Here is a 27275-nt window from a genome sequence, read left to right as displayed (position 1 = left end):
TACTAAAATTAAAATTACCATTATTGTGCATGTATATTCTACCATGTGTTCATGATACTGTTACTAAAAAAAAAAAAAAAAACAAAAAAAAAAAAAAACAAAAAAAAAAAAAAAACACCTCTCTCAAGGAATTTTGCAAGAGTTGATCTACTGGGTAAATGTCCTTGAGACCAAATGGCAATTGATCTCACTAATAGGTGGCTTACATAAAGTTATTCTAACTTAATGTACTTTCATATTTATCTTTTGTCTGCCAAAAGTCTATTCTTCCAGAAAGAACACAAATTTGGAGTGAAAGCATTTGGAGTTACTAACTAGTACTTACCAAGTTCTTTCCTGTCCCATTTCTATTTTTTCTCAAGATTCTCCATCTTGAACACACACATGATAAGAACTCCTATCTTTTTAGGTAACAAGTGGGTTATTTTGTGCAAAAGGTAGTTTTAAACAAATCTTCCCAGTATGAGACCATTTTTATAGTTTCAGTCCATCTTCAAAGAGAAACCAGCAATCTTCTCTTATTATTAAATATCACACAGGAAAAGCCATAGCTAAGAGAGTATCTTATTTTGGTTGAGTTTCAACAATTAGAGTCAGGTTACTCTCATAAATAATTAACTATTAAAATTTCTTTTACAAATTTGAAATATTCTTTCCCTTAGGGGAAGGGAAATGGTAGGCACAAGATGGTGGACAGAGAACATAAAGCTGTGCATTCAGTACATGATTTTGGTCACTTTTCCACAACATGGTGGTTATTTTCTTATATATTTTACTAAGACTATATAATAAAAGACAGTGCTAAACCTATATGTGAAAGCAAATTTGATAAAACATTCCTCTTCAATTCTCATAAATATATGCAGTTCTAATTATAAAGTCTCTACAATATATTTTCCCATTTTCATAAACTAACATAATACACAAACTCATGGAACTTTCTTGCTATCCAGTTAATTTTGCCTAGATATGCCTTTATCTTCATAAATATTCAATGAAGCCACAAACAAAGGTACTGTAACTTTTGGAATCTATCCAAATTTTAAAGAAAAAAAAAATCAGCAGAAATCCCATGAAACAGAAGGGAAACCAATCTCTTACTTTATTTTGCTTTTTGTGTTAGTTGTTTGAAAAACACTAGAAGCCGACATGAGGTTTTCTATATATTGTCCAAGAACTTGGTTTTCTGATTTTAGCTTCAGATTTTCTTCTTTAACTGCAACTACTCTTGCAGACAGATCTTCAAGTTTGTGTTGGAGTTAATCAAAGTCATGTTTTTTTTCTTCCAGTTCCACTTGATTTTCAGCGTCAACTGCATCCATGTTTTCTTTTCATTATCTTCAAGGAGATCTTCAGTTTTCAGCTATTTCAAACAGTGTAATGAATGACCTTTTACACTGAATACATACACCACATCCTGCTACCTGTGTACCTACCTACCTATCTAAATATCATGTATATGGAGGTATCTGGACATATATCTGCCTGGATGGATCAATATCAATTGAGATTTTGATAGAGGAATAGATACCCACATGTGTTTGTTGTTGTTTTTAGTTTTTTTTTTTTTTTTTAGCAGATGGACACAATATCTTTTTACTTATTGTTTTGTTGTCCTAATGATTTAACTCATCGCCTTTCACGTGCAAGGCTGGTGCTTTACCACTGAGCTACAGCCCCAGCCCCCAAATGTATTTTCTAAATAAAAAAATGTATCATTTAAAGGGGGACTGAAAATAGAAAAGAAGTAGGGGTTAAAAGGTGATTAGAAGCCATGAGTGAGGGAAGAGAGAACCAAGTCCTAGACACCAGGTTTGCTCTGCAGCATCAGAAATCAGAATGGAGGGAAACTCAAAGAAGCCGGACATGGAAAAGGATAAAAAAAAAAAAAATCAATGTTCAGGGAATATTTGCAATATGTGAGCAAGTCATCTGGACAAATGTGTGGAGAACACCATGCTAGAACTCACATCAGAACTGTGCTTTTGAGCCCCTGCTTTGAACACCAGGTGCTAATGATGCATCAATGCAGGTTCATCAGTGTAACAAAGGCACCTCTGTGGATGATGGGGCCTTGAATGGCATGGGGTAACCTCTACACTCCTCCTCAACTTCTGGAAAACTAAAGCTGCTCTAAAAAATTTAAGTCATAAAAATAATCACGATATCTGCCTCCATGAAGATTTGAGTCTCACAGAAAAGGCAAATATTGAATAACTTTGACAAGAAAGATTATGTATTGAAATTAGAACTATAAAAATTCTGTATGGTGCTGTAAGAGAGGACAAGAAGTGGTGGGAAAATCCCTACAAAGAAGTGACATAAGTAGAAACAGTGTAAGAAGGAAAGAGGCTGTATGAACCTTAGGCAGAGAACTTTCTAGTGAAGGGAAAGAGAACAGACAAGGCAGCAAAGAGTGAACTCATGGGAGGAGGCCATGGGGGCTAGAAGACAGGGAAGAAGGGAGAGTAAGACACAGATATAGAACAGCCTGCAGCTCCTGTGACAATTTGGGGTTCAAGAGCAATGAGAAGCCACTGAAGGGTTTTAAGCAACCTGTGTGTGGGGGCACATATTTGCATGTGTAAATGTGCTATTCCAAGTGCAGAATGTAGAGAGAGGGTGGGAGAACCAGTTAGGAGACTGTGGGTAGTCTGGATGACAGTTGGTGACAGTCTACATGGGGGTAGTGGGGAGGGACAGATTGGAGCTATACTTGGAGGGACTAAGGATGGGCGGGACACAGGGTTAAGACAAAATTAGGTATCCAGAATGACTCAGGGTTCCTGGCTGGGCAGCCAGATAAGTGGCCCATGAGCTCAGCTAATGAAGAGCCTTCAGGTGACACTGCTTCATCATACACTGAGGAACACTGGGATGCACACCTCCTGCCCTCAAAGCAGGTGTCTGTGTTAAGGATAAACACTGGGGCACTTTTGAGCAACTCTGTGGTAATTAAATCATGGCATGATGAGAACACCTGCAGAGAGTTAGCTCAAGAAGAACAAAGGCCCCAGTTTAAACATAAAGATTCACAATATTCAGGACTGGGAAGATTGCTGCCAGAAAGAGACCCCCCCCCCAAAAAAAAGAAAAAGGTACAGAAGAGGGAGCAGAGGGAGGACCTCCTGCTCCTATAGATAGCAATAGCAACTTGCCCTTACATACTGTCTCTCCCCCTCTGTATCACTCTTCTCCACCGTCCTATGTCCCTCATTCCTCCCTCTCCTACCCCCACATATGTACCGATCCTACAACTAGCACTCAAGGAAAAATACTCAGCTAGGAGAACATCACTGACTATGTGTTAACTTCCAAAGAATGTGTTCTACAAAAGTATGTTGTGTGTTGGTTAAACACCATTATAATACTAATTTTTGAACCATGACTTATTGATTCAGAAATTAAGACCTGGAATTTGAACAATATTGTATCAACTGAACAGGAAACCAGATACTAGATCTTGAGCCAGGTGGTCCACTCAGGGACACCTGGTTGCATACTCTAGTGATCTGAGCTGTTCCGAAGGAGATGTCAGAACTTCATGTTGTTCTACAATATGCAAATGATAGTTTGGGTATAAAGTAAGTCATATGCTTACAATTTACATGGGAGGAAGCCACAGAAAGAGTACCATGTTATATTTAGATTAAATCACCCCTTCATCTAAAATGAGGGTTTGTCAATTCTCAGGATTCGATGAAAAAAGTTGTTAATCCCTCTGAGATATACTGTAAAGCCAGCAAGCAGAAACCCTTGATGGTGCTTGCTCTGCTGTATATAGGTGATGCCAAAGGCTTCAACATAATGCTGTCACTGAGCCCCCACATCATGACAAGAAATAGATACACTAACATTACCACTGAACAAGGAGAACAAAGTGTAGGATCAGTGAAGCTGAGTTAGTTCAGGAAGATCACCTTGGTGGAGGCTAGTCCTTGACACCAGGCTGCCCAGTGCCAGAGACTGTTCTCTCATCTACTCTGCTGGGGCCCTTGCCAAATCAGTACAAGAATAACAACAACAACAACAACAACAAAAAAAAAACACAGAAATCACCCTACATCCTTTGCATAGTGGAAATGAACACGGTGTAAATTTGGGAGGAGGGGCTTTACCCCTCTAATTTGATTTTTTTAAAATACTAGTAGAATTATTTTCATCACAAAACCATATAAATAAACACTATATATCTCCAAGAAATATCTGCAAAGAAATGCTAAGAATTATCACATGAAAAGGTGTGTTAGTATTCAGTATAGGGAAATACACCACAGTTTACATAGCTAGTGATTAATCAAACCATCCACCAGTAGCTGTCATCAATGAGAGTGGATTATTTGCAGTGGGCAGGGCACAGCATACTACATGCAAATATGGTGTGTACATTCCAGGGCTTACTCTTTGGATCCTAGCTTCTGACCACTAAAACTACAGGAATGTAGCTCAGATTTAACCAAATTATGTTGTAAAAGATGGAGAGATTATGAGCTTCCATGAATTACTAAGTATAATGGACAAACTTCTGTGACACAGGGAAATATAGGACATACTACATACAAAAGCCCAGTGTTGAGACACAGTGCACTCTTCATACAGGCATACCTGTCATGTGTCATCTTTAGTAGAATAATAAGTTACTTGATTGGTATGTATTCCTCCTTCTTTTAAGTTACTAGTAGAAACTGGGGACACCTCTAACCCCAGGTACCCTGAGGATGAAGCAAGAAGATCACAAGTTCAAGACCAACTTTAAAGAGAATTTTTCTCAAAAATTAAAAGGGTTGAGGGAGTAGCTAAATGGAAGAGTGTCTCCTGGTAAAAGCCCCAGAACCCAAAACAAAACAAAACAAACAAACTACTAGAACAGACAAAGTCTGTGCCCAATTTGTTTATTTCTCAAATTCTAGAATCTGAAACACTGTTTGTTTAAGTTTTATGTTTTGGGTCCTTGGTAAAATGGCTTTAGTGAAAATAAGTCTTTATCATTAGCAAAACAGAAACCAAAAGAACAAACCAAAATGTACACGGTGAGTAACCTATTTGAACAAAACTAGTTCTACAAGACATCAAAAATGAAAGGGGACAAAAGTCACAGACTTTTCAAAATCATTTTCTAAACTTTTTACATAAATTTGAATGTGTATTCATTTATTCTATCCAGCCCCAGTTTTACCTTTGCAAAGGGAGAGCAAATTAAAGAGATCCACGGGTAGAAAGCCAGTGAAGAGCAAAGTTTGTGAGATGATAAAAAAAAAGCATTCCATCAGAGCTCTTCCCAAAAGAAAAGACTATTGTTTAGACAGGCAGTCTCAGAGGACTCTCTAAATAGGGTGCTGTGACTCAGTATGCCTAGACACAGGAAAGGCTAACTCTACCCTTTCTAGCTACTGACAGTACACAGATGTGAAAAGTGTGAAGTAAAAATGACACTTATTTAACCCTTTTAACTCAGCATCCTTAAACAGGTCAGATCAGTACTTCTCAAACCACCCATGACAAGGTAGTAGTTTTAAATTTCCAGTTCCATCATGGTCTTCATCTCTAATAAAATACAATAAAACTTCTAGAAGAATTAACATTTCAAAATGAAGACATAAAGGATACATACTCACCATTTCAAGTTATTAGCTTAATAGGATTAAATTTCTCCCTTCAACATGTATAAAATGTTTAATCCTTTACTCTTAATATCCTTACTCATTTTGTCACAGACCAGTAACCAGTTTTGACTGGCCTGGTTCCTGATCTCTGACCCACACTCAGAGTGGATATCCATTGGATCACAAAATTCCCATGTTCTGTAACATCATCAATACCTGGAGGATACCTTTGGGGAATGCTGACATGGAGCAAAAAGGCAGAACATAACAGGGTTAGAGCAAAATTCCCAACAAATATCCATCCAATCCACCTACACATTAATGGAAAGTTCTAGCTGGAATTCAGCTAACTTCATAGCTAAGTTAAAGTAAAACATTCCTTTTTGTATTTTTTTTAGGTGAGACAGACTGAAAAATGAGACAGATTGAAGTGGTCATTGTGTGCCTGTTCAGGCAGCTTGGAAAACTAACTCTACCAGACAAGGGTGCTGTCTCTATCGTCATCTCTAACCTGACCTGACAGGAAATAAAATACTCTAAGGCATCAGACAAGCAATGGTGCTTCAACAGGTGGTGAGTAGAGACCTAGAGCAAGAAGTAGCACTCAGGACTGTGCCAAAGGAAGCTGTCTCAGGATCCCTGGCCCTCATCAGATTAAGTGTTAGTAGTAGGCTACCATCCTCTGTGTTCCCTGCTCTCTACACCCATCTATGCCTCAAGCTCACGTGGGCCTCTTCCATGCATACTGTTCCCCTGATGCCCACACTACTGCTCACTCCACTCCTTCCAGCATTTGCTCAGATCTCATTTTCTCCATGAGGTTCACTGGTCTTGCTCACAGGGCAGTATGCCCACCCACTTTACTCCTTTATTTTTTTTCCAAAATACTCAACACTTTTAACAGATTAGATCCCAATCTATTTGTTAGTTTATTGTCTGTTTCCCTGCACTTGTAAGAGAAGAACAAAGGAACAAGGATTTGCACTTTTGTTCTTTTTAAAAAATATTTGTAGATGGACACAATATCTTTATTTTATTTTTAAGTGGTACTGAGAATGGAACCTAGTGCCTCACACATGCAAAGCAAGCACTGTGCTCTACCAATAAGCCCCAACCCCAACCCCAGTCTTTTGTTCTTTGATTTTCTCCAAACACCGAGAATGTGCCTGATGCATGGCAGACACTTAACAAGTTTTATAAACTAAAACAAATCCTGTGTAAGAGGGTGTGGTAATTACATAATTTTAATTACAGTAATATTTTTTTTCTTTTTAGCTCTAATTTGATTAGAGACATCAATAAACAACATGATTGACATTCTATACTTATGTTCATTTCATCCCTTGAAAGTCATCTATACTCTCACAAATCACTCTACTGCCTTAACAAAACCGGTTAGCTTAACAAAGCCAGTTTTCATTGTAATCCTTGAAAGTGTACATAGTTGTCCCTCAGAATACACAGAGAGTTTATTCCAGAACTCTTCATGGATACCTAAGCCCATGGATGCTCCAGCTCCTTCTTTAAAATGACAGTGTTTGCATATAATCTGATAGAACCCAGCTGGATACATTAAATTACCTCTAAATTATTGTATTAGTATGATGGAAAGTAGTTAATAGGCAAATATATGTTACACTATATTGTTTAGAAATCATGACAAAAAAGGAATCCACATATGTTCAGTGAAGATGAAATCACTTTTCTTTAATATTTTGGATCTGCAGTTGGTTGAGTACATAGATGTCAAAAACAAAGATTACAGAGGACCAACTTATCAGCCATGGCATTAGGAGTGAAGAAGACATCCCCTATCCTTGCATTGGTAACTATATTTTCTATCTTCTTAGAGACCAAAATTATAGCATTAGTGCCATAGTGGCACTGGATGACAGCCATATGCTGTTAGGAAACACATTCCTCCATGGAAATAATGACCAGTTTCTCTAAGTGCTGAAGAAAAACTTTGCAAACACAAATGAGGACTTTTTAATAAAAAGTCTTAATGTTTTACCAAGTTAGAAATAAAAGCTTCATTCTTTTCGTTCTTCAATCATTATAAAGGTATAGGACTTATACATGAAACTGAGTTTTAAAACAGCTCTAGAAATCTCTAATGTACTGAAATATTATGAACTAAGATCTTTAGAAAATCAGCATTTGGAAGCATTTAATCACAGATATTGGATTACTATGTACAGCTGAAAATAAGAGGAGAGGAAGATTAGACACAGGAAGTAAGATTGACTTATTTCTTTTACTTCAGGCTTGAGGTGTTATTTAAATGGCTCAGAAATCTCTGCTGCCCATTGTCTGTTAATCCCATTTTAAAGTATAATTTTCACCCCAAAGACAGATAACTTTCAATGACTTGGCAACTGATCCATCCTTAAATGAGCCTACAAATAATCTCAGTCCATCTAGAAAGTGAAAGTAAAACCTATGCAAAATTACTATGCTGGAAAAAATCAATCCAATTGACTCATGACACCTCACAGCAGGACGAAGAAAAAGGGTTTATATTAAGATGAATTAAAAGAATCTGAAAATATATTTTAACATCATGTACCTGAACATACTGCCAGCCAACTTCAATTTTATTCATAACCCACAGTTCCTGGATATTCTCAGCTAGTTTTTCTCTTACCCTCTCTGGATGAGGAGGCAACAAGATCTAAAATTTAAATATATATATATCAGAAACATGAAAACAAGTAGCAAAAATGCAGGGTCATAACACTTCCTCATAAGCAATTAAGATACAACAACAGAACTTATCCTAAAACACCTATTTCCACAGCCCTCTTTAGGCAAATCTGGGATTTTTTTTCATGGTGAATACTTAGGTTTCTGGGAGAATTAATGAACAAAATAAAGTAAATGGAGTATTGATGGGAACTACTGAAGGATTTTAATGGACATGTGACAACCACAAAGGGGTGCATTATTTAAAGAGAAATCATTCCAATGTTCTTAACAAACCTGGCTGGTGTTCACTGGCTGGGGGATGGCAAGGCAGTGCCTCAGTTATATTTCATGGGCTCTCTGAGCCTATGGATATCTGATTGCAGTAATTTGTGTTTTCCCTTACCTGTACTCTGGTCTTTTCAAGGAAAAAAACCATTTACCTATTCTCACTACAAGCAGAAGCAGGGGCAAGAGCAAAAGCAAGTCCGGAAGTCTTGCTGTGACCACTATAAAAACCTAAGTCTACTAGTCTCAGGGCTTATATAGCACTTGATTCACTGCCATTGGTCCATATTTATGCTAACTAGGACTTGGAAGAAGTATCAATGTTACTAATTTGAAACTCAAGCTAATGAGGGCTTGGACATACTATAGGATGCTATTGGTCAACTCTGGAGTCCCCACTTCCATTCAATTCTATCCCACTTCCATTTTCTCCTGCTTGTCCAGGAAATTGGAGGCTGAGGTCCTGGGATGGGGCTGCAGAGCTGCATGGAGTGGGCTTCAGCCATAGGAGTCAATACCATGCCCTAGCCTGGCCACAGAAGGGTGACAGATCAGGGTAACTTGACTCACAACACCTAAGGACACCCAATCTGCATGGCAAGCTCCACACTTTACAGGTTCTGCTTGCCACAGGCATTCTGAGCCACCCTGGTTACCATTCCATTTACCCCAATTTGTCTGATGACCCATGTTTTTGGTTTTGGGTGCCCTGCCCTATATGTGCACTGCTAATGTCTACTCCAGCCTGAGACTCACCTTCTTACTCTCCTACCAGCACCTTGGATAAATGGACCATCTTAAGCAGGGTACAATTTACCAATCCTTTCTTTGATTATTGTGGCAGTGTTCCATCAGGAAGTTTCTCCTGCATTTTTGTTTTTAGAAAGGTCATTGTTTTACATTTCACATGAGAGCCAGAACTCACCTGGTATTTGTCTCTTTGTGGGATGGTAGGGAGGATCCAAGGGTTGTCTCTCCATCCTGGGTAGCTGTCCAGCTGACCCTGCACTAATTCCAAACTGAGGAACCACTGCCCTGAAGGCCAGGTAATGATGTGTCAAGAAAGTAACTCAAAGATCTACTTCAAAATTCTTTTCTAGTGGGGATTATTTTTCTATCTCTGAGATAGAATAAGTCTCAACTTGTGGTAGACAAAGACTCCAAATTTGTTTTTCAATATTATATTTTTAATAGTACATCTCCTCATTTCCTGTGATGCCCACAATCAGCTGTCAATTTTCACATACAAGAGAAGAAAGCCCACTGAAATTTAGATTGAAACTTCAGTGATCTATAGGTTAATTTGGAAAGAAGTGCCATTTTTGTAATGCCAAGCCTCTTGGTACATGAACATAGATGGCATCTCTCCTTTTAAAAATTATGACCATTTCTCTTAAAATGCTTTCAACTTTCTGTGTAAAGATTTGCACATCTTTCATTGGAATTATTTCCAGATATATGATGTTTTATGATATGACTTAGGTGGATTCACTTAAAATTTTTATTTTACAATTACCTTTTCCTGACATATAAAAGGGTAACAGTAAATTATGTTGAGAAATGTTTTTGCTTCAGTCACTTTTTAAAAATAGTTTTGTAGTTGTAGATGGACATAATATTTAAAATTTATTTATTTATATGTGGTGCTGAGGATCAAACCCAGAGCCTCACATATCAGGCAGGCGCTTTACCACTGAGCTACTACCCCAGCTCCATCACTTTTTAATTCTAAAAGTGTCCACTTTTAAAAAAATATTTTTAGTTGTAGATGGATACAATACCTTTATTTTGTTTAATTTAGTTTTTTATGTAGTGCTGGGGATTGAACCCAGTGCCTCAAGCATGCTAGACAAGTGTTATACCACTGAACCACAACCCCAGCCCTAAAAGTATCCACTTTTAATACTTGTATTCAACATTGTACTGAGAGAATTCAATATTTCATTGGTTTTCCATTTTGCTGATATATCTTCCAGTTTAATGAAGTTTTCTTAATTTACTGACATACTAGTATTACAAAAAATGGGTGTTAAATTTTTAAAAACATTTTATGGTGCCATTTTTTTATTCCTCTCTGAACATGGTGACACATAATAATTGGTTTTGTGAATATATAATTGATATTTGAATCCCAACCTCATTGTAATATGGGATATATTGATGGATTTGATTTGCTCTTATTTTCCAAAGTGTTTGTACATCTACATCCATAATGGATGTTACAACCTTTTATTTTCTTGTAAAGTCTTTGCATATTTTAGGATCAGGTTACTAATTGGACCTCATAAAATCAGCTGAAACTTCTGTCCTCAGAGTTTAAGATTGGTATTAGTGTTTCCTTAACCATTTAGTAGAACTCTCCAGGAGGGTTACCTAGGCCTGGATTTCTTTGTGACAGTAATGCTTTTAATTATTGCTGAGGGCCATTGCCAAGTAGGAATGACGCATCGATATTTCCTTGCCAGCATACCCCATGTTTAATGGACTTGCCTTGGACACTGCATGTGTCTTTGAGAAAGGTGACCCTGCTCAAGGACCAGGGTGGATCCAGGATTAGGGTGTATCCTGCAGGTTTTAGGAAGTATCCGGGTTTAAGACAATTTGGGTTTAGGGCATTCCCGGTTTAAGATAATCCGGGTTTAGGGAAGTTGCAGGTTGAAGGTTATTCCTGCTGGGAGTAGGGCGTGCCTGCTGCCTAAGTTCCCATTGAGTTCTTGTGAGATTCAACTGGGATATGGAAAAAAGCATCCTGGAGTAGGTGAATTGAGCGGGCGGATTTTAGATTTCCCCAGAACGTGTTTGTAGAGGCCGGTGTGAGTTCGGGAATAAAGAATTGCTGTTTGAATCTACAAAGCTGTGAGTGGCTCGTGATTCAGTGCCAAGCCGAGACATTGGCAAATTATCATTTAACTTTATTTAATAAATAGAGAGTTCATATTTCCCACTTCTTATGTGAGAGATGGTAAACTATTTTTCCAGGAAATTTCAGAATCAGTGGAATGACTTTGATCAGTTTATTAAATTGTTTTCTTTATTATTTCTTCTTTCTACACTTTTCAGTGTTTAATATTTACTTTCTATTATCTTCTTGAAATAGTCAATTATTTTAGTCATTCTTCTGTATTTGGGGCCAAAACCACTATAAACAATATTTTATGCATCTGTAATTTTAGATATGTTTCATTTTCCCATTATTATTCATTTTAGAATATTCTCTAAATTTTCAGTGTAATTAACTCATTCTTTTCATAGATTCATGGGTTTTGTTTATCTTTTTATTATTGGTTTCTAGTTTAATTCCATAATGGTCAGAATATACTACTAAATTATTTCAAACCTTTGAAATTTATACGTGGACCATGTCCAAATTTGGCAAATGATCCACCTGCACTTGAAACAGTTGTGTACTTTGTCAATAGCTAGTGCAGTATTCTGTAAGTTTATCAATCATACTGTTCAGATTCTACATCTTCATTGACTGATATGACTGCTTATTGTAATAGTTGAGATATGTATGGTTACATTGTAAATTGGTTTATTTTTCCTTATACTTATTTTCCATTTGGGTCTTTACAAATTAAAAAGCCATGTCATTAGATTCATATAAATTCATAATTATTTTATTTTTCTTTTGAACTCCCTAATTTCATCATAATTAAATGTCTGTTTTCATTTCTAGCAATAATTCTCACCATGATTTCTTTTTAAGGTACTACTAGAAATGTACCCAGTGTCCTTTCCACGCCACTTAGTCATATGTACAACTTTGCCAACCTATTACTTTTGCCCTCTCTGGGACAATCTCAAGGTATGCTTCTGGAAAACAGCACACAATTGTTAATGGTGTTTACACAAGTCTACAGATGCATGAGTTTGACTTCTCCCTCTGTGCTGGGAATGGCTCAAACTCAGGTCTTCCACACATTAGGACAGCACTCTATGCTAACCTACAACCAGTCTGTGTGTGTGTGTGTGTGTGTGTGTGTGTGTGTATAATTCAGAATAGTATAAATGTTTATTTTCTGTGAAATTGAATTTGCTCTCCTGTTTTTACAATATAGAAAAGTATATCTGAAGAGCTCTAGTAAATACAGTATTTCTACTTTGGGACATAAACAGAGCTAAAAAATTATATGCCCAAATCCCCCCCAAAATAATCATTTAAAATTGTTGATTTAATGTGGCTATTATTCTTGTTCAGCAATTTGATGCAAATACCTAAATACAAAAAGGTTTTTTTTTTTTTTTTTTAGTGAGTACTACATGGAAAGAAAAAAGTTTAGGACTTTAGTTAGCTTCCTGAAAATTTCAAACAAATAGCATTTGATTACAAACAAGACATTCTTAATCAACGCCATCATACATACTCTACAATTATGATCAAAATTTTACAGACATTTTTTGCACACTATATAAATACACATCACAGTGCTGGGGATGTGGCTCAAGCGGTAGCGCGCTAGCCTGGCATGCATGCGACCCGGGTTCGATCCTCAGCACCACTTACAAACAAAGATGTTGTGTCCGCTGAGAACTAAAAAATAAATATTGAAAATTCTCTCTCTCTCTCTCTCTCTCTCCTCTCTCACTCTCTTTAAAAAATAAAATAAAATAAATAAATACACATCACAATGATACAATTAGAATATGGAATATATAAAAATGAACAAAATGTAGATTTATACCAGCAATTTAATTGCAATCTCTTGAAAAATAATTTGACTAGATATTATTTTATCTCTTATGCTAATTTATATTGATACAAATTTTACTTAAACATACTAGATTCAGGTGCTAAGAATGTCTGCAGTATCTACATTTAAAGTTACTATGCTATAATTTTGTAAATCCAAATTTAAAAAGAAGGATACTTTAATGATTAATGGAATCCTCTTCTGGATTACTTAATTTCTATTACCTATAACTTGCATTTTCATATTAGCATATATATATATATATATATATATATATATATATACACACACACACACACACACACACACACATAATTAATACATACAACTATGGAGTCCTTGTAGGAAAGTAATGATCATAGACTAATAATAATTACTGAGGATTAAAGTACCGATCATAGACTAATAATAATTACTGAGGATTAAAGTACCTAACAGAATGCCTGAATACCAACATCGTTTTTTCTTGTCATAAAATCTGGAGTCCTAATTTTAAAAAGGCTCTTAAATTCAGTTTTTAAATTACTGAAAAGGATTTAGGTTATTTTAGCAATTATATAAAAACACAGATACCTTCACCTTACCAAATCACTGGCTAAAAATAATAGCATATTAAACATCCCTTATAAAAACAAATCCCACTACAATTTTGAGTGCTTTGTTAGGCAGTCCATTTGAGTTAAAAAGTAAGAATCATGTGTTGGTTTGAAGCTTTTTAGTCCAAGCCTACAAAGAGAAATGTATTGATGAAAAATCTTTCCCTAAACTCATCTGTTACAGCTTCTATATTCCTTATTTCTCCATCCAAGCCAAATTTTATACTTGATACTTATGTGAAGATCTATGTTACCCCCTACATAATATTTAATTATATTCACACACACCTCATTTTAACAATACCCAGTAATCACTTCAACAATTTATTGTTTCAAACACATACCACCTCTGAAGGACAATGAAGAGACCCCTAAGCATTTTAGCCATTCCTCATTAAAGAAAAACTTCCCCTCCTATGAAAATCACTTACTGTACCTTAACATTTTGGGTGTTTTTGAAAATATAACTTCTTAATTTAAAAAATTTGCCTGGGGATTTCTTCCCCTGTTTTTTTTTCCAAAGTAAAAATAGCATATTCCATAATTCACCCTAAATAAAGCTAATTTTTCCTAAAAAGATATTGGTTTTCTAAACACAAGATGTCATTCAAATATGTTCCATAATTTGTTTATCTAGACATTTTATCTGTGTTTATTCTAAATCTAGAACCAAAGAATGACTGGGCAATACCAATGCTTCTTTGGCTGTTTCAACTGAACAAAGTCACACAATACCATACTTTATAAATTATATTATAGTAATATATAAATGTTCTTTGCCAATAGAATCAGAAGAATAGGACATCTGATTCTTAACCACTTGAGGAAATTAAGAATCCATATAATACAGTAAAGAAAAAAATTTAAAAAGAAAAATCCAATTTAGATGAGGCATAGAATTAACTAAGATATAAAATGTTCTCATTTCTTCTCTTTCAATATTATAATTTCATATTTTTTAAAAAAGAAATAAATTAAAATACAGTAATTGTTAAACTATCTTTCAGAAAGTCAAGCATCCTTAACATTTCTGTACAGGTCCATTCATCAGTCTTGTGAAAGAGTTAGTAATTCATGGATGCAGGGTAACTTTTTGCTTTTCCTGCAGAGTTGATGATGCACATCAAACAGCGTCCCAATTCCTCAAGAATCATCCACTCTGCTGCTCCCTTTGATTTTCTCTTCTTGTCTGCCTGCTCTGCCTGGGTGTGAATCCAATTACTACTTTCTTAGTTATAAACCTACTAAATGGCAATTTTCCTCCTCCACTATTCAAAGCCAGTGTTGGCCTAGTAAGCAAGTCTGAGAAGATAATTTAGTCTCCATGAAGTTTGTTGCTGTACTCTTATTTCAGCTTTATTTGACAAATGCATCCATGTCTTTCTTTCTGGGCTTTCTTCAAAATTCTTAGTCAACACATTTACATATTGAGGAACACATTATTTTTTTCCTCATAGCACTCAGGAATTTTTAAGACATCCTGACATTTACAATTACATCCCTTGCTATGACATCGATATGCTTCTCCCCCTTTCCTTTCCCTATCCTAGGCTTAAAATCTGTATTTCTGTCAAGGCATTCCTTTATACTTTTTGCCTTTTATTTTCATGTTCCAAATTGTTATAACAATTAGTACAACTGCAACTGTTATAAAATTTGCCATTTACGAAGCAATCACAGTATAATTTCAAACAGTGATTTTGTACAATTACAGGGCATTCTTGTCTGACTGGCAGATACTGATGGGATTATACCATTGAATGGAAGACTTGCCTGAGTCTGGATACCAGATATTCCAGTAAAATTAGAGCTGACTACTATACACACAAATGAAGACTGCTGTAGCTGAGTAATGTACTGAGCTGGAAGCACTGCATAACCCACAATCCCTGTTCATGGAGCTGGTGCCAGGACAGTACCTGGAGGCAGGTTAGGGAAGTTGGGCTGGATCTGTGTCAGTGGGGTGAAAGGCATCAATGCTGTGGTTGCCTGTTAGTTACTATTTATGAAGCTGGATTGACTGATTTTGGGACAACTTGTTGGAAAGCCTGAGCTTGGACAAATGGAACTGACATGTGCAGTGGGGTTGTATAAACAACCATTGGCTTTGCTCCCTAAAGAGGCTTAATGCTTGTACTTGGATTCTGACTAACTGGTTGAGTTAAGATACTGGCTGTTGTGGCAGTAACAAATCAGACATAATGAAACTTCCTTCCAGGCACTTGAATCTGCTGAACAGTTGCCAGCATTTCTAGAGGAATTGGGAACAGTTTCCAGAGGAATATCTGTCTTAAATTGTGATATGCTCACTCCTCCAACAGTGATGCTCTGCACAGCTGATTTCATTGCTCTATTTGGTGACTTCAAAGGTGAGATGGCTATTTTATTTGGCATCTGCATTGTAAAACTGAAAGTTGATGCAATAACACCACTTTCAGATATTGTTATAGTCTTTGATACAGTTCCAGGGGTAGACTGTGAAAGAACTCTACCTGCAATGACTCATTGTCTGATCTGTAGCTGCTTTACTATTAATTGCTTTTGCAAAGATCAGCTTCATGAATACTGGACCACAGGTTGATGTTAGCAATCTCATCTGGCACCACCTCTAGGATCACCTTTGACTTCAGTATCCGTCATGGCTACTAGATTTTATACCTGCCATTCCCAATTATACAGGCCTGTCCTGTCTATATATAGTGTGCTTGGTTGGTATCAAACTGGCATTTAAACAAATTGGCACTCATCAATTAAAATTTAAGTCAGTAAATGGAGCCAAATAATTCAATTCAAATCAATTAATTAAATAGAAATATAGACGTCTTTAAAATTCTAACTCACAAGATTTTTTAGATGGCCAGAAAATAAAATATTTATTTCTAAAAAAATGTCTAAAATGTAATAAAACATCCATTGCTTCTAAAATTTTTCAACAGAGAAGAGATAACTAATACTGCTAATCACATTGTTCTGATATTCTTATTTTATTATTAAAATAAGTAAATTAAATATAGAATAATTGGGATTAAGTTTCATCAATATGATTTCTCAAAGAAATTAGAAATTACAACTGAAGCCCAACTACTTTCTACTTTTTCTTTCCAATTGTTAAAGAAACAACAGGATCCTGCCTCAAATCTCTTCAGAGGAAGCTGAATTAATTGCCATTATCCTAGCATTGAGATTATTTTCTACTGCTGTAAACATTGTTATAGATTCTTAATATACAGGTAAACCTGTTCCTCATATTTCTGTAGCTGTGTTATCTCCTCATTTGGAATCCAATTTACTGTCTCTTCTTTTTAACTCTTCAAACTCTTTCAGAGCATCATATGTCCCCCAACTTCCTTGCTCATATGTACAGCCACACTAAGATTCCTGGACTTTTGATAGAGAATAACACCCACACAGAGCTGTGAGGTCACTTTATCTTTTATTTTCAGATGCTGTAAAATTTCATGGATTTTTTTCATCAAAATGCTCAATCACTAGTGATGATGTTTTCCATTTCTTCAACAAGCTCATGCCATTGTCAATAACTGTTCTCACTGTACACCCTTCCAGGCCCCTATGTGGGAATCTGAAAATCCATTTAATGCACTTTGGCAAATGCATATTACACATTTCCCTCCTTTTCATCCTTATTTCTTTCTTCATATTTTCACTGATACTCATTCTGGGTTTACCTGGCTATTGCCTATTGATCAAAAAATGTATCTTCTTAGATTTCTCATTTATTACTCTGCCACTAGGGGCAAGCCTACTTATTTAAAGACACATAACTTCCTGCATATACAACCTGTGATTTTGCATAATTTTACACTCATTGGAATATAATTTTAACCCATGGGATGCCCCATTCTACCACACAAGTCTTCATTAAAGGAGCACATCATACCCTGAAGACATGCTTATCAATACAAAAAAAGGGGTACCTAGCTCAGAGCAGAATACAATTCATAATTTTATGAAAATGGGCATAAAATAAAGGATATAAGCGACAAAGGGGGCTGAGTGAACTTAAATTGTAGATTACAATTTTAGAAAGTTTTCTGAGAACTGAAATTTTTTTTATATTTTAAATTTCCTACTTACATGACATAGTCATGCTTTATTGTTTACTCTTAATATGCTCTAGTTATTTTTATTTTATGGAAAAACTACATTATTTTAATTATTATCATCAATGGCAAATAAGACTTTAAATCAATTAAAATCTTTCACTAAGCATAAAGTTATGTTCACATTTGCTACAGTCATAATAAGTACACTTAATTGTATCAAGGCACAAGCTTTGTTTAGATTTTAAAATATCACTGACTGCAAGATTATGTATATAATATTCCCATTGTTGCTTATGTAATAGTAAATTAATCAAATTAAGTTACACTATCTAGAATAAAATAAAATGGAAATAATTGACTCATTTGATTCATATTTAAACCATATTTATTTACAAAATGTTATTCTAAGAATTATAATTCCATTAAATTTCAATTGGAGCAGAAGTATAATCACTTGAGTAAAAGCAGTTAGTTAAACTAAAAATGAGAGATAGATTACATTTGAAGGCAGATACAAAATATTGTCAGGATTCTTGTTGTGCTTCTGGATGTTCAGTAGCAGGCTCATTTGAAGATGGAAACAACCCTGAAGGAAACTCATTTCTACTTTCAGAATGCGGGGGAGGGAGGGGGGAAATTCAGCTCTTGGGAGGAGATAATGAGGAAAACACAACAATCCCATTGGGAATGGAGCAGGTGGTGGGCTCCAGTGGAAAATATTCTCGAGATGCTCCATACATGTTTCTTGGAGGAGGTGGAGGAAAAAAAGGTCCTCTTCTCATCAACTGACTCCTTGGATCCACTGGAAACAATGGACCTCTGATTGGAGGGAAAGGTTAGAAAGAAAAGCCAGAGCCAGTTGCTTCATTTTCAGCAGGGACAGATGAATCAGGCACATTGGAATCACCAAGATCAACTTTGGTATCATTTCTACTGGATCCCATTTCTGAAGACATAGGACCATCCATTTTATCCAATGGAGACATAGTAGAACTTCTGAATTCTGCTGCTCCAAGGTGGTCAACCATAATTTGAATAACATTCATCTTGCCTTAGTACAGGAAGACGTGGTTCAGAATATGGTTGGCCTGGTGGAGACATCATCATCTTAGGTTTCTGTTCCCATGGAGTTGACACTTATCCCATCATAGCCTGATTCTCTTCTTTCATTGATAATCTGAGGGCCCAGAGAATCCTCTGGGCCTCTTCAGGCTCTTCCTCCTGCCCCTGTAAGCAAAGGTAAGAGTCTGAGTGGACACTTCTTTTCCAAAAGAGGATCTCTCACTTCAGATGAAGATCAACCCAATGGTGAGGGACCATTTAGGGAATTCTCTCTGCCAAAAGCTGTATTTGAATCATCAAGTGCAGAAAGATCTTTTTCTACAAGCTTAAATTTAAATTCATTTTAAGTTAAGTTTTGTCTGTTTTGGGCATTTTGTTTCCTTAAATCATTGAGGTTTCTTTCAGCACTCTGAGCTGCCAACTCATTATCATATGCTTTTTTCTCATAGTACATAATCAGCCCCAGGGTTAGAATGAATGGTTCTCTCCAATTCTTCAGGATCTTTGACTTGCTTTCTGTAGTTCTCCAGCTGTTCAGTTGCATGGCTGATGTTTTCCTCCATTTTTGAAAGCTTCTCTTTCTCTACTGGTAATTTCCCTCTACTATTTATTACCTTTGGAGTTTCATTACATTTTCTTGATATAGTTCAATCATTACTTTAAGTTGCTGCTGCAGATTCTGATTCTCACTTTTAAATGGTGTATTTTTTGACTGCAAAGATACTTGTTCTGTCTTTAGATTTTTAATATTCTCTATAAGGTCTTCCTTTGTTTCAATTAAATAAGACAATAAAGTAAAAATTTCATTTTTTAGGGAGAGAGAGAGTCTTTTAATAATTATTTTTCAGTTTTTGGTGGACACAACATCTTTATTTTATTTTATGTGGTGCTGAGGATCAAACCCAGCGCTCCGCGCATGCCAGGCAAGTGTGTTACCACTCGAGCCATATCCCCATCCCTGATTTTCTTCTCCTTCTAAGGTTTTAAAAGAGGTCTTTAACTTAGGAGCATAAAACCATCCCTTCAAATCTCCTTTTGGCTGATCCTCTAAGTGATCATCCAACACTCTTCATTTCAAAATCTAAGTTACCATCATCTGTTAGGTCTTCTGTGTGTGCATCAGCAGCAAGTATTCAGTCAGAGACTTAATGTGATTTTCTTTATCTCTTAGAACTTGTTCTGCATGTACTTTAGAGTGTTCAAATGTCATTTTCTGTTATTAAGGACATTTACTTTTTCTTTCCATACTTCAACTTCTTGTAAAAGCTGTTTCTGACTTTCTTGAAGTTGGGAATTTTCATTCAAAACCTCTCTTATTGCTTCCTTATATCCTCCTTCATTCATTTGGAATAGTCAAGGTTGTTTTATTATCAGGTATTTGTGATCTGAGTGATTTTGATTCATCTTCTAGGAACTTAATCCTTTTTGATATAACCACCATCAATTCATCCAGTTTAGAATGTTTAGTTTTCTCTTAGCTCTTTTTCTATAAACACTATTTCATCCTCAAGTTTAAATACCAACCTATCCAAGTTTTCATAAATTGCCTCCAAATTTTCTGCTTCTATTGACTCCTTCACCAAAATATCATCCTGTAAAGGTGACTCTAAGCCTTCATACTCTTTTTGAACAAGGATAACTTTTTCAAGTACTTCACATTTTTCTTTATTTAATCCAGAAAGTTTTAGAGCAAGCTTTTTTTCTCTTCTCATGCAACACTTGCTCCTCACAGACTGATAACTTCTCCACAAAAACAAAACAACAACAAAAAACCCAATAGCTGTAAATATCACCAACTCCTACAGACAGCCATAAGGACTAGGGTGTATTTCCATGTCTTCCAACAATGCACACCACAACCCTGCTTACTTCTTCCAGAACCAACCCCATGTAGGGGTGAGGGGAAGCAGTTGCCCAGCCAGCACACTAAGGCTACTTTGGCTATTCCCTCCGAAACCACACCATGTGCTATCTTCTACCACCTTATGACCCAGTGGGACTCAGCAGAAGCCAGAAGCATGCTCTTGAACTTCCAGAGCCAAGAGCTAAATAAATGTCTTTTTTCTATAACTTACTAAGGGTGATATTCAATTATAGCAACACAAATCATACTAAGTTTCAGAGAGATTACTGGTCAAGGCATACCACTAAAAAGCAACAGTTCTGGGACTCAAACAATTGTCTTTAGTTCCATACCCCAATGGAAGCAGTTAGCCATCAAGTAAAATACACAAAAACCAGGCTGCAGATTCCTCTTTACTTTCCAGAGCTGTTTCTGTTTGGATGTAAAAGCCACTAAATGAGAGTAGCTTCTTTGCATCTACTGCACCTGTATCAATCTACCTACTTTCAAATCAAATTCTTGAGCCTTTTCCTCATCTGAACATGCAGCTCATTCACACTTTAGTAATGCTAATAATAATATTCACTAATAGAGTTATTCTCATCATTAAATGGACAGACAGAACAGACATCAAATGTTGTTCCACTCATTCCCACTCTCCTTTACCCGTTATTAACTAGAGGCAAAAAAGTGAGAATTCTTAAAAATCATTTCCCTTTGAAGGATTATAGAATTTTGAAATGGAAAAGAAACTTTGATAGCATAACAAATAGTAATAAGATACTGAACCACACCCCACTAAAAATTGAAGTCTGGGGCAATTACATTTGAGACTTTCCACTCTGTGACATGGGCACCTGGTCTTTCCACTTATTTAAACTTAAGAAAGTTTTACATTATTCATATAATCATTCTCCAGATCACCAGAGATGATGATGACAGATGCAGTACCCCATGCAATTCTTGAACATTTCCAGAGTTCAGAAACAACTGTTCGTGCACTTTTCTACAACTTGTAATTTCATTTCCTACCAAAATTCTAATACTTAAAAGTTTGCTTTATAAAATGCAAACATTGTCTTGTAGGAAATCAGTAGCACCCTATATTTAGAAAATGGTAAGCTGAGTGTGGTGGTGCATGCCTCTAATCCCAGCAGCTCAGGAGCTAAGACAGAAATATTGTGATTCAAAGCCAGCTTCAAAAGCGAGATGCTAAGCAACTCAGTGAGACCATGTCTCTAAATAAAATACAAACTAGGGCTGGGGATGTGGCTCAGTGGTTGAGTGCCCTTGAGTTCAATCCCTGGTATTCTGCTTCCCAAAAAAAGATTAGTGTTTCCTTTTTGACACATGTTACCCTCGGAAACGGGGAATCTTCAATCCAGAGAAGGTACTGTGTATAATTTGTTAACTGAGATATGTCAATTTGCTTGATAAAAGAATTCCCACCATCAAAGTACCATAAGGAGTTTGAAGGAGACATAAGAAGACTCAAGGAGAGATGATATTGGCATCTAGGGAATCTGAAAGATGATTCTTGTAAGTTCCAGCAGCATCCATCAATCAAATATAACCGGTAAAAGCTCTCATGATTGTTACAGTGTAAAATAACTATCCTTCTTGGTGTACATCTCTGGACCTCCCCAGGGGTCCTCCAAGAACTCCACACAAATCACTCAGACCACCCAACCTCCAGCACTCTGGCTGCCAGCCACTCTGATTCACTGGTATTTATGCCAAAGCAGTTGTAAAATATTTTGAATATCTCCTGGGTACCATCAAAACTGCTTAAATAAAAATCTTTCTTACCCCTAAAAACTCATACATTTTTCCCTTGAGCTATTTGACAGTGTTTTCTTCCTAAGAAATTCTAGCATCTGAAAGAAAGATCCAGCTCCATGAAATGCATCTCTTTCCTATATTAAGTTTTCATCAAATTATGCATGTTAAAATTTAATTTAGAATTCATTCACAGCCTGATTAAAAGTCCTAAGCTGTGATGCTAATATATTTTAAAATACAGAGCTATAAGATTTGTACATGTGTAAAACTATATGTTACATCACAATTAATCATTCATTTTTTTGGAACCATGTATTATTAATTTCTATTCTGATCTCAACTATAATAATAATACAACAATGATAGCAATACAGAGATCACTAATGACAAAAGAAAAATTTTGGTTCTACTCCTGGAAATACTCTAGTTTATTAAACTACACAACAGTGCAGCACTTAGAAGGCCCTTAAAAATTACAGAGAAGACCCAAAAATGTGACCATTTACACTTCTCCTTAACTCTAAACTATGAATTTGTTACCAATGGGTACTACCCAGTCAGTAAGAGTTTGTCACATGGAAAGTAATTAAAATAACCAGATAGATTTTTGAAGGAAAATATCTGCATTTGAAGACAGAAATAAGAGTCTTAATTTTCAAAAGAAAATGATTAGCTATTTGCAAATTTACAATTCACTAAAAGCATATCACTGTGATTTCAATACCTAAAGTATGTAACAGTGCCATGAATTTTTTTTCGTCAAACAACAGCTTAGAACATAGCTACACAGTTAACAGTATTTGACAATAAATAATGGTATACAACAAAGAGCCATGCACAAAACAACTAGTCCAAACAGGAACAGTCAGAGCTCTGAAGATGCAGGGAGATACACAGATGCCCAAGAAAGGCTGTTAAACATGAGCACAACAAGCAGCCACACAGATAACATTGCACTTGGATTTATATTTTCAAGTTCAAGATATGATGGGGTGCTACATAAAGCAGAAGGTCAACACCAAGGGAGTCACAAGTGAAAGTCATTGACTTATCTCCACAAACATGATTTCCAATACCTGTAAGAGCCACCATCCCATAGCAGCTGAGAACACTAAAATACTCAAGTCTAAAGTGTACTTGCCCCTTCCAGCTTCTCCACCATGTTAGCCAGCATCTCCTGCAGGTTCTGCACCAGGAGGAACTGCTCTAGCAAAAAGGTACAGATGGACAAGTCCTGGGAGACATTTTTAGCAGATTATTCAACCATTACCTAAACCCCCACCTCAGTGCAAAGAACTTTATGACTTTGAAGTACAAGACAAAGAAATGGACAAAGATTGCCTTCTGTTTGCAAAGGATATTTTTCCGACCGTGATACCCAGAGTGGATGAAAACTGGGCTGAAGGAATGTTGGCAGAGAAAGTAGGCATATTTCTGATTTCCCACATTGAGTTTAACTCAGCTGCTAAACAGCTGATGGAATGAGATAAGCATCCCCTGCCAGAAGTTGATGCTGGAGAATGTCCCTCAGCAATAGTCCAGAGCAGCACTGCCCCAAAGCTCTCTGACACCAAGAAGAACACCAAAAAGCAGCACTCCTTCCCTTCCCTCACCATGGCAAAGAAGTCTTCCCATACATCCCAGAACTGCCACTCCATGGAGATTAGCCCTCCTGTCCTCATCAGCCCCAGCAACCCCACAGCTGCTGAGAGAATCAGCAAACTGTCTGGAATTCCTGCAGTGTCCCTTCTCAAATTCATATGAATACCACTGAGTTAACTGTGACCTCATTCCTAAGCAGCTCAGGGATAACTGGCTCCTCATTCGTTTTCCTGTTAGATGTCCCCACTCCAGCTGCCCTTGAAACTATGAATCCTCCCCTCTACCACCACATCTCCTGGCTGTCATTGTCCTCACCTCCACACTACTGTTGGTGTTCCTGCTGCTGAAATGGGACCCAGACCCATGGCAGGATCCACTGTACAGATTGCACATTTTCAGACTCAGACTCACCCCAGTGTGTATGTGGCTATCCACCCATAGACTCCCAGAAAGAAGATGAGCTAGAACTGGGAATAGGGGAGATGATTTTAGTGTTTGAGCATTGCCAGATGGCTGGTTCAAAGGGATGTCAATGCATACCACTGAGATTGGGGCAATTATGTGGCATCTGTCAGAAGGGAAGTGATAAATGCTACCCAAGCTAAAGTTCCTATGTCTACTGTGGGTCAGACAAATTAGGGGATGACAAAGGTCAGGCCCTCCACTGCAGGAGGGCCTTCCCAGAAGCTCCATAGAAATGGTGTGGCTGGGACACCCATGGTTGTCTCTCCAGCTGTAGTGTCAGCAGCTCACAACCAAATAAGTGGTCAAACTAAGGTTCTGTTGCACATGCCTGGGCAGATTACAGTCAACCTGGCCTGTAATGAAGTGAGGGCAGTTGCAGCACATAATCAAGAATACCCCACAGCAGCACTGATGCCCATCCAGGTGTAGAATGCTACCTGAATTTATGGGCCTGCCCCACCATTTGCTGGCCTCCCCACAGCCTCTGCCACCAGTGGCAGGTTCTGCTGCCCATGCTGCTGCTGTCAGTTTCAGTCAAGCCGGTACCTCACTGGCCTGTGCTTCAGCCACTTCATAGACCTCCCCAAGTATCATCGCTGCCTCTCATGAAACCAAGCCCAGTGGCCAGACAGTGACCATTCTCCCTGGACGTCCCACAACTCCACGATTCTTCATCATCTCGTGGGAGCAGTTCAGCAAGGAAACTTGACAAGGACAGTAAAATAGAAAAAAGGGGTTACTGAAGTTGCCTTCTGGTTCTGCCACAAAATTGAAGCCCTGAGTAGCATCTCCAGCATTGCTGAAGTTGAAGTGGAACTGGAAGCAGGGATAAATGGTGATGAGTCACCCCTACAGGGAGCCATGGGTCCTGAGTTACCATTTGGAGGGAGGCCATGGCAGGGCCGGCTACTGCCCCATGGATGGGAATGGCCCAGTCACTGTGGCACCAGCATGAACAGCCTTGAACCAAGAAGCTTTCCATTTGAAGACTAGCTCCCTGGACTTTGCAGTCCTATTGCTCTACCTCCTGGTCTGGCATGTTCCTCACTGGGTCCTGTCATGAATGAATCTAACCTATTGTTTGTGAAAGGCACTAGGTGGAGGTTTCCTATTCTCCACTAAGTGAGGCAGAACTTGGGGACTTAAAGGAGATATTATGTTTGTTCATAAAATGTGAGAGGATGGTTGGTCCAAAGGCACATTACAACACTATGGGAAAACTGGGCTTTTCCCAGGAGGCTTTGTGGAAAACATCTGAGGAAATAAACACTGGGAAGACTTGAAATCACATCACAAAAATGAAGAGCACAAAGCAGTCTGATGGAAAGAGCACATGTGTGGACTTCCAGAAGGTCAGGAGCTGTGCAGAGGGTTGTTGTGTGGCTCCTGAGTCTTAGCACAACCAAACCAGCCATCAGAGTGAAGCAGGTGTCTGGGTTTCACCACTCAGTTGGGATTGTAAGGTGTACCTTTGCTAAGTAACCATTTTTGTATTTGTTTATTTTGTTTTGTCTTTACAATGTAGATAGTAGAGGATAGGAAAGGTAGCAGAATACAACAGGCACTGATATGGCAGTATGTAAAAATGTATTTGCTTCTTTAAAACTGAAATTTTCTTGTAATAGATAAACTCTTTGGATTATGATTTGAAGAAATTAATTTATGAAATAAGAGCCAAGGAGAAGCTGTATTATCTCCTACTTAAGCCAAGAGATTGATTGTGCTGTAGAATGCATCTTCCTTCCCTCACCCCTGTTCCCCATCATTACATTTTGCTTCCTTAAGACAGAAATGTTGGTACTCTAACTTGGGTTTTCCTCTTTGGGAAACTAAACATACAACTCAGTATCAGTAAGGGCCTATGGTAGGGAGGAAAAACTCAAGAAAAAAAATGTTAGTGATTCTTTCTTTCTAGTTTGATCATGAGTTAACCTAAAGACTTGATCCTCAACTTAATTTTATAGGTTTTTAATTTTCCTATAATGAAACCAATAAAGTAATGAGAAAAAAAGCAAAAGCATTGACTAGAAATGTATTCAGAAATAATATTTAATTTTATAACAGAAGCAGCTCAATTCATTGGTTGGAAAGTAGGCAACATTAATCTTATACTTGCTGTCAGGGAGACAATGGCTATGAAATGTAATTTCCATTTTACCCCATGAACTGCATGTCCAGAACATTTGTGAGATGTGGTGGTAAGTGATGCACTTGTGTTCAAGTCAAGTGCTAAAGAAACAATGTGAAAAATTTACATTCATCCATTGTGGCTCTTTCTCAACCACCCTGGATGTCCCACAGTAACATGGACATGCTTGATATATACATTTCATTTGCAGTTTTCTGCTGAGGTTAGTTTGCATTCAGAACTGAGCAATACAGGAGATGTAAAATAACCAGCATTCTCTACCCCAAAGCCACTCCTGACCAAGGTCTGCTGAGCACACTCGCTCCCTCCCTGGCTAAGGTGTCCATCAGCCATCAGAGGAGTCATGAATAAAAATGCTCTGTGTTCTCAGCAGACAGAAGGAAAGGAAGAGTTTAACCAGGAGCTGTTCTGTGGAAGCTCTGGAAGGCTTGGAGGGAGCCAG

The 27275-nt window shown here is 37.2% G+C and overlaps 3 pseudogenes across 3 annotated transcripts; all 3 read right to left on the bottom strand.

Moving 5' to 3' along the window:
• Positions 1-1097: 1097 nt before the first annotated feature.
• LOC308639871 (short coiled-coil protein-like) lies at positions 1098-1322 on the bottom strand (annotated as a pseudogene). The gene has a single exon. The product of its transcript is annotated as a short coiled-coil protein-like (transcript).
• Positions 1323-14930: 13608 nt separating this feature from the next.
• On the bottom strand, positions 14931-16531 carry LOC308641657 (protein lin-54 homolog; annotated as a pseudogene). The gene is made up of 2 exons: positions 16525-16531; positions 14931-16474 (listed from the first exon to the last, which is right to left on the bottom strand). The product of its transcript is annotated as a protein lin-54 homolog (transcript).
• A 2696-nt stretch (positions 16532-19227) lies between these two features.
• On the bottom strand, positions 19228-20704 carry LOC308641656 (cTAGE family member 2-like; annotated as a pseudogene). The gene is made up of 3 exons: positions 20111-20704; positions 20009-20039; positions 19228-19758 (listed from the first exon to the last, which is right to left on the bottom strand). The product of its transcript is annotated as a cTAGE family member 2-like (transcript).
• Between the last annotated feature and the right edge of the window lie 6571 nt (positions 20705-27275).

This window comes from Spermophilus citellus (genome assembly GCF_964194105.1).
Source record: "Spermophilus citellus genome assembly, chromosome: 2".
Taxonomy (NCBI): domain Eukaryota; kingdom Metazoa; phylum Chordata; class Mammalia; order Rodentia; family Sciuridae; genus Spermophilus; species Spermophilus citellus.
The sequence above is the reverse complement of the archived record's forward strand: the minus strand, read 5'-3'. Positions and strand labels throughout refer to the sequence as shown.